The sequence below is a fragment of the Rattus rattus genome, chromosome 4, assembly GCF_011064425.1.
Source record: "Rattus rattus isolate New Zealand chromosome 4, Rrattus_CSIRO_v1, whole genome shotgun sequence".
Lineage (NCBI taxonomy): Eukaryota > Metazoa > Chordata > Mammalia > Rodentia > Muridae > Rattus > Rattus rattus.
The window spans coordinates 181,333,742-181,346,509 of record NC_046157.1 but is presented as its reverse complement, the minus strand read 5'-3'; the positions used below and the strand labels follow the sequence as shown (position 1 = coordinate 181,346,509).

Genomic DNA, 12,768 nt, shown 5'->3' with positions numbered 1-12,768 from the left:
CTCTTTCCTGGGGCATCAAGTTTCCACAAGATTAAACTCATGTTCTCCCACTGAGGTCAGACAAGGCAGTCCTCTGCTATACATGTGTCATGGGGCCCTGGAACAGCCCATATATACTCCTTGGGTTTTGGCTTGGTCTCTGAGAGCTCTGAGGGTTCTGGGTTAGTTAACAATGATGTTCTTCCTATGGGGTTGTGATCCCCCTTAACTTCTTCAGTCCTGCCCCTAACTCTTCCATAGGGGTCCCTGACCTCAATCTAATAGTTGGCTATAAGTATCTGCATTTGTTTTAGTTAGCTGCTGGTAGAGCCTCTCAGAGGACAGCTATGCTAGGCTACTGTCTGCAAGCACAATATGGCATTAGTAATAGATTCTGGGTTTGGTGTGATGGCATGGGATGGATCTCAAGTTGGGCCAATTACTGGGTGGCCTTTCTTTCAGTCTCTACTCCACTTTTGTCCCTGCATTTCCTTTAGACAGGAACAATTCTGGGTTAAAAATTTTGAAGATGGGTGGGTGGCCCCCTGACTCAACTGGAGGCCATGTCTGTCTGTTGAAGGTGGTCTCTTCCTGTTTCATCCCCACACTGTTGGGCATTTCAGCTTATGTCATCCTACTGAATCCTGGTAGCCCCTCATATCCTAGGCCTCTGGGACTTTCTAAAGGTTCTCCCTGCCCCACCCCCCACCTTCCCACTGTTGCATATTTTGATTCATTCTTCTGGCCCTCTGGGTGTCTCTGCTCTCTGCCCCATACCTGATCCTGTCCCCGCCTCTTCCCTTCCTCCCTACCCCATCCCCTCTCCCACCCAGGTTTGTCTCTCTATCTGTCTCCCATGATTATTTTGTTCCCCCTTCTAAGTGGGTTTAAGGTATTTATACTTGAGCCTTTCTTCCTGTTAAGCCTCCTTAGGTCTGTAAGGTGTATCATGGGTATTCTGAACATTTTGGCTAATATCTACTTACCACTGAGTAGATGCCATACATGTCTTTTGGGTGTGGGTTACCTCACTCAGGATGATATTTTCTAGTTCTATCCATTTGTCTACAAAACTCATGATGTCCTTATTTTTAATAGCTAAGTAGTATTCACAAAGAAGCCAAGGCCATACAGCATGAAAAAAAAAAAAGCATATTCAACAAATGGTGCCGGTCTACCTGGCAGTCTGCATGTAGAAGAATGCCAATTGATCCATAATTATCTCCTGTCCAAGGCTCAAGTCCAAGTGAATCAAGGACCTCTACATACCATGTTTGGAAGAATTAATGTTATTAAAATGTTCATATTACTAAAATTGATCAGCAGTACAATCACCAACAAAATTCCAATAACATTCTTTACAGAACCAACAGTACAATCACCAACAAAATTCCAATAACATTCTTTACAGAAGGAGAAAAGAAATCACCTTAAAACTTATATAAACAAGCAAATAAAACCATCATATCAAAGAGGTATTTACACTCAAGGATTCTTCTAAACACTACTTTGAGTAGCCAAAATGTTAAATCAACTTTGTTGTCCTTTGATGAATGGATAAAGAAGATATCATGATTCCTTTTTCTGTCCTGAATTATTATATCCTGTTTATGCAATGAAGTATTATTTTCAAAAATAATAATAAGCCATTTAAAAAGAAGAAATCTTGACATTAGATAGAACCATCAACCATGGAATCTGTCAACAGATAGAACCATCTCAAAGTATGAGATTAAAATAGAAATTACTAGAGAAAGGAAGAACAATGGGAACAGGAAATAAAGGGAAGTTGGAGTTGTTCACTGAAACACAGTTCCTAAAAGTCCCTAGGGATTGTCTAGACTTCATATAAGTGAAAGACAGCCAGGACATGAGTGAGTCCACACATCATGCCAGCATAATTGCTAACTATGAAAGATTCATAGTTCTGGTTTTATTGGACTTCAAATATCTTTCAAATGATATCTTAAAAAACAATTTTAAAAGTTAACCAATTGAGGTTTCTGACATGGCTAATTCACCCCAGGCCGACTCCAGCTTCTCTCCTTAGACTACTTTTAAATGCCTCTGAAAGTAGAGACAATATTTTAAAATATTTGATTACATCCTTCCTCCAAAATGACTTTTTTGTTGGAATTTTCTGGTCTTAACTTTTATTTTCACCCTGTATTTTGGTCTCCACCTCCCTGTGTGAATCTGGCAGCCTTGTCTCTACAGCCTAAGGGTAGAAAAGAGTTACCACCACCACCCCCATCTGTCTCCTCCTGTCAGGTTGCTTATTTTGGAATGGCTAATTGATAAAAGTTAAGAAGAAGCAAAGAAGAACCAAGCAAGGAAAATACAGAGACACCTTCACAGAGGACAGGTGGTATCTGAAGGTAAAATTCCCAACTAGTAATGTCACAGAGATGCACTAGACCCAGAATCCCCATGCCTAACACACACACCCTCTAGCTAAGAAACACAACTTGAAGGCAGCTTATTGTTTTAGTGATAGAAGCACCTAAGTAAACATTTCTTTATATTCAGTGTACAACACCATCTCCTAGTCCAGTTTAGCCAGACTAAGTTGCTGTGTTTCATTCCCCTTTTCAGGTTGAGAGAGATGTCTGCCTCATAGTCATTCTGATAATAGTGATTATTGAAAATCCTGATTAAACAGAGAACCCAAATCATGCCTGGCCCAAGGATGATAGTGCTGTAATTCCTCCCAATAGAAGCTACTTATGAAGAAAACCAGCATCATTTCAGATATTCAGTTTATAAATTCAAATTGACTGCACCACACATAGATTTCTCTTAAAACTACATAAGCACACTTGAGGTAATGGGACAGGGAGGAGGTGTAGTGATGAGAAATCACAATAGCCTGATGCCATACCTATAATCATAAATATAAAAAATGCAAAGAGGACAAGTCTCCAGAACCACACCATCATAACAGCTGCCACACTTGTTTTTGTCAACATTCCTCTGCAGGAAAGAACTGTACAAGTTTAGGGGGGGTCAGGAGAGATGCAGGAGAGGTACCACATCTGCAAGGAAGAAGAAAACACAGGTGTGAACCATCTAATGAGAAGCCCCTCCTTTCAGTCACCTGCATCCCAACATAGCCATCTCCTCTGGTGATGAACCAATGCACTGTACTGTTTTCTCTGGCTTTGGAAAACTACTACATACATCAGAGCTGATTTTTATGAAGCCACAATTGCTTTTTAAGCAGCCCTAAGGATAGAATTCTCCGGTGGGAGAACAGGGTTTGAAGCAACCAAACAGAAACAAAACAACACAAGAATTGGCTTCAGGAAATATAGTTGGAACAAATTTTGTTTTTCCTTTTCTAACCATTGTTCACTATTTCTTTCCAGTCAAGCAACTGTTTTATGTCTTAACTATAGGTGGTGGTTAATTTCCATTATAAACTTGTTCAGATTAAGAAATGTCTAAGACATTAATGAGGTATATGCCTCTGGGTGCATTTTCAAGGGTATTTCTAGAAATGTTTGACCAATAAGGGAAAGGTGACCCTGCATGTGAGCAGCATCATCCTAGGGGCTATGGTCCTGCACCAAATAAAAAAGGAGATGGGAGAAAACATGCTGAGCATAGACACCCCATTTTCTCTGTTGCCTGGTCAGCATAATCATCCGAGCTCCCATTGCCATGTCTACCCCAACACAATGGCCTGTTTCCTTGAACTGTGTACCCCCAATAAAGCAGTCCTTAAGTATTTTTCAGTTATTTTATGAGCACAATAAGAAAATAACTAAGACACCATGTTGTTTCTACCGTAACGTAATTAAGGTTTAAATCTACAGAGAAAGCAGAAAGCCTTGGACACTGTTAGTAAAACAGTAGCAACTCAGATCAACTGAAGAAACTGTCTTCATTCATTCTGGCAACAAAAGACTGCTCTGTATTCATTATAAGAGCCACTTTACCACATCTGGTTTAAGGAAATAATTATTGACACTTTAATAGCTTTAATCTGAAATAACAATATACATAAGTGGTTTATTCTAATTAAATTTGTCTAAATGCTTTCTTTAAAAAGAGTTCATCGTCTTGAAAATTTGCACTTATTGCAAATTTATAAAAGTAAAATATTAAAAAACGATTTAAAATCTTAGAAAATTAGACAAATCGTTAAGCTTGCCCCTAGAAACACTGCAGGTGTGGCTGCTGTGTTACATGGCAGTAGGTAGTAAAGAAGGGAGAAGCTATGTCTAAGCTCAGTGTTCTGACTTATGAACATCTGAACGATTAGTAGCCTAACACTCCCTGAATAAAGTGAGGCTGAAACAACCACCAGTCTGGTGCCAGGGCAGCTGGACAGGAAGCTAGCCTGAGATGTCCAGTGTCTCAGAGGCCTGGACAAGCTCCCAGGACTTGGAGCAAGTCATAGACTAGAAGAAACCTAGGACTCTAGACTTGGGCTGAAGTGAGCCCAAGACACATGACCATCCCATAGGACCACTTAGGCAGGCTGGGTGAAAAGTGAGCCCAAGACCACCATCAGACCAGCACCATGGGGCAAACAGGGAACTAGCCAGCCTGAGATGACCACCAGTCTAGCTGTGCAGGCCTGAAGAGGCAGACCACACCTGAGATAACCCCTGCCTGGTGCCATAATGCGTGAGCAGGGAATAGCACTCCTGAGGCAGTTCCTAAGATGACCTCAGATACTCAGAGACACAAGGCACCACTAACAAGAAGGAGGAAGTAAGTGGTGGAGAAATGGAAGAGAAAGAATGATGTAGGCACAATGAAGAGAGGCAGAACTAGAAAGTTAGGGTAGTAAGGAACAGCCTTATAGGAGTAGCAAGTGATGCTACCTGGGACCATGGTGGGGTCCTGGCCTGTGCTGTCACTAGTGGCCTTGACCTTGTACAAGCATGAGTCTATTACCAACAAAGACCAGGAGGATGTCCCTGGTCTGGGTTGTCACCTGGGGAAATGTTGAATCTTGAGAGCTGTAAAGAACTGGCCACACCCCTCACCTGGACATTGTGGGAGGGCTGGCCCTGGGGACAGGAGAGCAGGGAAGGGTAGGTAGGGTAGGTAGGTAGGGACCTCTAGCTAGCTGCAGTATTTGGGAGAGCAGGCTGCACATTGCAGGAGTTGCAGGGTATCTTCCCTCAAGGATACAAGCATGGGAAATCTGGCCTTAGCACTCCTCATGAATGAGAGAGAGAGGTATCCTCCTCCCCACTTCCCATCACCACCAACAAAAGGCAGGAGACCTGGCCCTTGAGTCATGAGAGCAGAAGAACTCTCTTTTGCTCTCACCACCTCACACCCCCTGCCTCCAGCAGAGGCAGAGGAGTTGGCCCTGATGACATCGTAAGTGCAAGAGAGCAGTTCTTGCCCTCGCCTGGGCAGCACAGAAGACCTGTCCCTGGATGTGAGGGTTGCAGGTGAGCTGGCCCTGCCTCTTTTCTGCTGGGCAGCTGTTCGAATGAGCAAGAGATTTCCTCCTCCCATTCCTTGTCCATCACCATCTATGCCAGGCAGTAGAGCTGGCCCCAGCGTCATGAGTATGAGAGAACTAACCAGTTTCCTTACCAGCAGTGACACTCAGGAGAGTGGCCCTGAACCTTGCCTGGGCAGCAGGGTAGATGTAGCCAGACTTTTGGCTACTTTATGGGTTCCTATTTATACCACCCTTCTCTACCCTTATCTCTTCCAACCCCTAACTCCCAACACTAGATAGGAGTAAAAGAAGGCTAGAAGGGAAAGAGGGTATTGATCTCCTTAGACTTCCTCCTCCTGATTTAGGGGCATCGAGTTCCTTAGGGCAATTTTGATCTTCCTTGTCAGGATATCTCCAACCAGCAACCACCAGCACCAAGAGTAGCAGCTCACAGCACTCTTGGGCCTCTTGTACTTATTTATATAAACTCTCAAGAGTCACCACAATTCTAAATGACATACACTTGAAGAAACTATCTGCAGCTGGCAAAATCATGCTCCTGCCAGAGCATGTGGCAAATCATAGTCAGCTGATATGAACAAACTGAAGCAGCCCTATATCCCACACCTGGGATTAAAACAAAAACATACACCCATAACATTTTTTAAAGAAACCAAAATTTTTACTACAGGTCGAGCTGGCCCTGGGGTTATAGGGATGCTAGTGAGTGATCTCTAAGGGCATGAGAGTAAGAGAGTCAGAGTTAGATACCTTTTAAGCCTACATTCGGATTATCCAACTGACCCACCCCAATATCTATCCCATCAAGGAACTTCTGGAGCTTACGAAGGGGCAGGTCCTACAGATCCAAAAATTACAGGATCTCCAAGACACAGGGTAGCAACAGGATGTCTGACAGCAGTCCCAATGAAATTCCAGCTGCTTCTTCAGTTACCCTGAAGCCAGCTGCCTGACCTCTTCAGTAGCTACAGGCAGAGCAGATTCGGGGTGCCTGCCTCTCTTATAACTGCAATCTGAAGCTGGAGTGTGAAGCCAGGTCACAGGGTGGATGTAACTGCAGGGTGCTGGGTGTGGCCAGGATCACTCAGGAGCAAGCATATGCCACAGGCTATATCCCTGTGAGTGGAAATAGGTGTGATCAGTCATCACATCACCAGCTACCAAACTAAAACTGCTGATCATGCACATGGAAGGAAAATGAATGCTGAACAACAGCTTAATTGTTTAGGATCCTAGTGCTGGTGGTAAAAAGCCAAGTTCAAGCACCCTGGATGATCGCTAAGGCTGACAGAACCACTTCACCTATTAAGCTGTTGGTTGCAGGCATTCTGTACTCAGAACTGCATTCTCCAGACTTAGGAGTGTAAAGTGAGCTCTTAGTGAGCCCAGGGTGGGAGGTGTGAAGCCAGGCAGCATGTGGTCCACCTGTGACGCACATCTAGGGTCCTCGGCTGTCAGGCTGATGTGGAGTTTGTCATTTTTCATCTAGCAAGCTGCCACTAAAGCTCTCTGGGTGAGCTAGCTTGCTTGTTTTGTTACCAGTTCAGACCATAGGACTCAAGATAGACAAGGAAAGAAAAGTCTTTATTGGACTTAATGTTACCACACAGAAGTGTCTCAATGAACCCAAGCAGCCCACCTCAAGATCCTAAAAACGGGTATTCAGTCCAATCATAACCACATTTGGACCAATCATACACTTCTTTAGGCCAATCGCAGCCTCATGTTTTAACACCATGCAGAGAGGTTAAGGCTTGTGTTTTAGATCAATAATGGTCTGTCCCTATACCAGGAGACTTGCTCCACCTTTGGTAGGTGAAAGAGTTCACTGAGTTTTACAATTGCAAAATGTCTGCTACACAAATGTCTCTAATAGCCCTGGCTGGGGCAGCGGCTTCAAGAGCCAGGGCAATCAACTTCAATCTTTTGCATAATCATTTCAAGGCATCTGTAGAGCATTCCAGATGGCTGGCTGATCCTGGCATAAGGGTAGTCCAGCTGGCTGTTACACTGATAGTCCTTTTGATCAAAGCAGCAAAGAGAGAGTTCAATAACTGCTAATTAGAGAGTCAAATTGATCTATCCCCAGTGTCTTGCTTATTTACAGGAAAACGATCAGAAGGAATGTTTACAACTTTACATATAAAAAAAAAGTTAGCATTAATACCAAAAACAATTTTTTAAAATGCTTTGGCAATTCTTATATTTCTCTACTGCCTAGAGAAAGCTAGTCCAGTTTTTGTTTGCTCAGTTACATCCTTCTGAAAATCGTCTTCAGGAGGCATCTTTAACCCTTATCAACTGGACATGGCACAGTAGTCTGCCTCTACTCTGGAACAGCAAGGGAGATTCATCCCAGCAAGGAAGTACTCCAAAGGAAATATACCAGCCTACTAATGGATTAACCCAGTTGGAATCCAGGAGCAAAGGAATATGATTAATGTCCACATAAATCAGCCTTCAAGATACAGAAGCAAATGGAAAAGCAGAAGTAAATATAGATGAAAAAATTATCCACCAAAAATATCTATAAAAATTAAATTTCAACAGTAGAAAGTTGAAATTTTTCCTTTTGAGATCAAGAATAAGACAAGGTTGATACCAACATCACTAAAAAAGTAATGATTGGTTAAACAAAGATTAAAAACTATCATCTAAAATGAAATGACTGTGTACATTAAGGCCATAAAAATTACAAAGAAATCACTAGTTCTAACAAGTGAGTGGTAATAAGCTAGTTTATCATGGCTGTTAATCTCAGAGCAAAACGCAGAAAAAAAGTCAACTATATAAGAGACACATGGAGAGTACATGTGGAGGTCAGGAGACAGACAATCTTTGAGAGTCAGCTCTCGCCCTCAACCATGTGGGTCTTGGTAATCAACCCAGGTCTTCAGGCCCAACAGCAAGCACCTTTATTCCCTTGCAGTCTTGTTAGATAGCTCCAAGTATAATTTGTGATTTCACTAAAAGCAAGGTTTCATTACATTAAAACTGTAGGACAAAGTATAGTTGGTCCATCTGACAAAATGAGATCCACATTCAAACAACAGATGCAGTGTGCCAAATTTGCATCCTTGGAGAAAGTCTGCTCAGAATGACCTCTGGAGGATACCTGTTTCTTTTGTCCCATGAGGACATTACATCCTCTAAAATCTATTAAAGTATTTAACACTTATAACAAAATAAACCTATTAAATATCAAGGAATAAACCTACTAACTGATGTCTGATAATATAGACAGCTATAAAAATCTTGTTGATAAAAATTAAAGAAAATTTAGCTAAATGTAAAAGTAAGCCATATGTATAGATCAGGATATCAAATACTGAAAGGCACTCTTTCCCTTCCAAAATCACAATGTATAGATTAATTCAACCCTAATAAAATTACAATTGATTCTGTTGAACCCAAAAATCTTATTTTAAAACATATAAAATTGAAAAAGCTAATAACTGCCTGTATTTCATTTATTGTTTATTTGTTTATAAATATGGAATGCTTCCAGAATTTGCATATCATCCTTGTACAAAGGCCATGATAATCTTCTCTGTATTGCTTCAGTTTTAGTAGATTTGCTATCATAATGAGAACATTTTGGTATGAGACTATTGCCTATAATTTTTAAAAGAACATATTTTATTTGACAAAACAAATATGTCAGAAAATCAACACATCATAATTTTAGAGTATTTGAAAAGTGTAACATTTGCCCAAGAATAGATAAATTTGTTAATGGAACAAAACTCTCAGTTATAAATCTAGTCAGAAATGGTATCTTCATTATACTCATTTTACAATACATCAGAGAAAGAAACAACCATTCAGTGAGTGGATGAAGACAACTGGCTATCCATAGAGAAAGATGACACAAGGCTACATCATACCTTTCACAAATACTTCCGGGCAAGTCTTATCCCAGATTCCTCATGAAGCAGAAATTTGTGTGGAAGACGTTTATTGAGACATATTCTGAAGCTCAGCACTCAAAACAAAGATTAGTCATAGAAAGGACTCAACTACAATGTTATCACTCCAAAAGCCTCCATTAATCACACGAGTTTCTCAGGAAATGGGATGACCCTTTAGAATTGTCTAAAATGAAGGCAAGGGGCTAAGACCTTGACCATCCATTGAGCAGACATTGGGTCCAGTTTACCATATGGAAGAGGCAGAATTTTTGGCAGAGTGACTCTCTTAGCAGAGTCCTAGACAGAGCCTTCTGCAAAGAACCCAACCTAGAGCTATCAGTCAACCATACTCCTAGGAATTAGAGAGAGATATCTTAGTCTTCAGTGGGTCAGGGTTGAGAATTATGTGGCTAAGTCAGCTTCCACAGTAGGGAGGAAGAACAAAACATCCCTGGAGGTGATGTGTAGAAAATATCTTCAGGATTCTAATGCAGGGAAATATTCCTTAGATGCAGTAGGTAGAGTTAGAGTGGATATACAGGCTAATGGCCAAGTGCTTATCTAAGCACTGCAAAGCTCTGGACTCAGTCCACAGTCACACAGTCATACACACATGTCTGTGCACATACACACACATTCCAAAAACTCTAAACAGAAATGGAAAGGTGACAGACATAACTATATAAAAAGGGACTGTTAACAAAATAAAGGGCAAGCCACAGAATGGGAAAAATATCTGCAACAACATAGAAAATGAAAAGAGAGTATCTTCAAAGCTAAACAGTTCTGCTCCCTCAAAATGAAGTGTGGATGACCAGCAGGGCTAATAAGCACAGGTATTATACACAGTAATGAACAGGTATCAAAAATATTGCCTGCAAACCTACCTATAAGAACCCCTTGACCAAAGTTATACTAAATGCATCCAATCCAAGGAGCATGATATAACTCAATGTATACCCTCTCTGATTAAAGCTACAAAACCAGTAAATTCTATTAACAAAATTTTAGGTGTTATCAATCCAAGAAAACTATCGACAGTGTGCTGGTTAGTGTTTGTCAACTCAACACAAACCTAGGTCTATCAGGAAACAGGAGATATCAGTCATAGAGATGTTTCCTTTCATTGGTCTATAGGTTATGTTTATGGGTGTATTTTCTTAATTGCTAATTGATGCAGGACAGCCAATCTCTGGTAACTGGGTCTGAGCTGCAGAAGAAAGGTAACTGAGAAATCGAGAGGAAAGCAAGCCAGGGAAAACAAGCCAGAAAGCAGTGTTCTTTCATGATTTTTGCTTTAGCTCTTACCTCCAGTTCTAGCCCTAACTTCCCTCAGTGGTGCACAGTTACCTGGGAGCTGTAGGATAAACAAATGCTTTCCTTTTCCTCATTGCTTCCTTCCTCATGTGTTTATCACAGCAACAAAAAACCATACTAGAACAGATAAGAACCAAAAATCCCTGGTTTTCACCTTTGGGTGGCTTCAGCCTCCAGAACTTCTTGTAATTCACTGAACCTCAAGAACTATTTCTTATTTTCTGTATTGATTTTTTCTAAAGAAACTTAACTTCCTTTATCTTTTTTCTTTCTTTCCCAAATTATTCTCAACTCCTTTACAAATTACCACATCATACCTTTTGGACAAAAGGGATGTCCTATAAAATTAGCAAAGTAAAAACACCCACATCACCAATATCTTTGGGGAAAGTTTTTTAAGTGGTTGTCAAAATAGTAAGCAAATAGAATTATGCTAATACTGCATGTAGTGAGCCTGCTTCAATACAGAAGCACAGTTGCTCCTTAAAGCTTCCCCTTAACCTTCTACACAGACCTGAAAGTGTACACCACAGAATTAATTTTCTTGGGAATGTCTGGAGCTCTGTGACCATCCAATGCCTACTTTTATGCATGCTGAATGATCAATAGCACCTTCAGTAAGCACCTCAAAGATGTATATTTCTAAGATTCATATATGTATACAATATCTTCTTTCACTTTTAGTCAGTAAGGAAAAAATAAGTACACTGATATGCATACACACGCATGCGCGCACACACACAGGAAAACGAGACCGTAAATGAAAGGGAATCAAGAACTGCAAAAAGGAGGAGGAGGAGGAGGAGGAGGAGGAGGAGGAGGAGGAGGAGGAGGAGGAGGAGGAGGAGGAGGAGGAGGAGGAGGAAAGAAAAAGAAGGTGAGAGTCAACAAGATGCCTTGATGCTAGAAGTTAGCCTGGGATACCAGCCTAAGGTCCTGAGTTCCATCTCCCAAACCAAGAAGGAAAACCAGGTCCTCAGTGTCCTCTCTCACCTCCACATACACATCTCTTGATCACAAGCTCATGGTCCATCTTCATGCTCCATCCTGCCTCATGGCAACCTCTTTCTTTTTTCTTCTCTCTCCTCATGGTTCCTACTTGAGATTCCCTTGCTTGATCAGAAATTCTGTCTTCCTCTCTCCCCTGCCCAGTCACAGTCTCTAGCTTTTTATTTACCAAGCAGGGATTATTGGGAATGTTCTTTACAGCACATTGATCAATACAATGCCCAATAAATAACAATAGTAGTAATAACAATAATAAATAATGATAATAAATTAAAACAATACATTTTATAAAGAACATAAAATATTCCAAATATGAATTAAGAATGTGTTGGTGAGGTGCTTTGGTAGATTTCCTTAGAACTCCAACTTCTCCGGGTTCACATAACAACAGAACTTTACAGTGCATATATAAAACCTTTGGTAGACATCATGGAGACTATCTGTGTGCCTCCAACATCAGGACATTGAAGACAGGAAGGGCAAGGCCGTCAGTGACAAGTCACTCAAATCCACAGATTTTTCTTCCTCTCAAAGGTGATGGGTTTCTTTTAAATAGTTATTTGCCACCATTAGTAATTAGATCTTTTCTGACTACTCAATAGCATATTTGGTTCTGAAAGTAAGAATAACATGATAAACCCGAGTAAGAAAATTTGAAGAAGAGAAAACAAAGGGAAATAAGCCCAGAATTACAGGTCAAGTGGTTTATATTGGAAGAAATCAGGAAAGGTGACAAACAAGTTGTTAGTGACTGCTCTGAAGAGAGGCCAAATGTAAGCTAACTGATGCCCAAAAAAAATGAAAGGGCTTAGGGGAACAGGGAACAGGGAAAGGAGAAGAGGATAGGAAACAATATTAGATAAAATTGATGGGGAAAAGCTGAAAGTCTGAGAGTTTCAGAGCAAAGACTTGGGTCACTAATCAAACACACATCTTTAAGCAAGACATGAACTTTCTCAGTGGTGGGATTGTGTCCCTACATCAACTGCTCTCATTGAGGAGGGACAACACCAGAACTTTTTAAATTCCACCCTGTGTACAAGCCACTGGGATCTCTTCAGAGGACAAGACTCACTTCAGCAGACCAGAACCAGACCTATCATTCTGCATTTCTAGCAA

The 12,768-nt window shown here is 41.0% G+C and overlaps 2 non-coding genes across 2 annotated transcripts; one reads left to right on the top strand and one right to left on the bottom strand.

Annotated features, from left to right (window-relative positions):
- The first annotated feature begins 4,130 nt into the window (after positions 1 to 4,130).
- Positions 4,131 to 4,258, top strand: LOC116899856. The gene has a single exon (XR_004387852.1). It is a non-coding gene; the product is annotated as a small nucleolar RNA SNORA17 (small nucleolar RNA).
- Positions 4,259 to 8,900: 4,642 nt separating this feature from the next.
- Positions 8,901 to 9,009, bottom strand: LOC116899765. The gene has a single exon (XR_004387779.1). It is a non-coding gene; the product is annotated as a U6 spliceosomal RNA (small nuclear RNA).
- Positions 9,010 to 12,768: the final 3,759 nt, after the last annotated feature.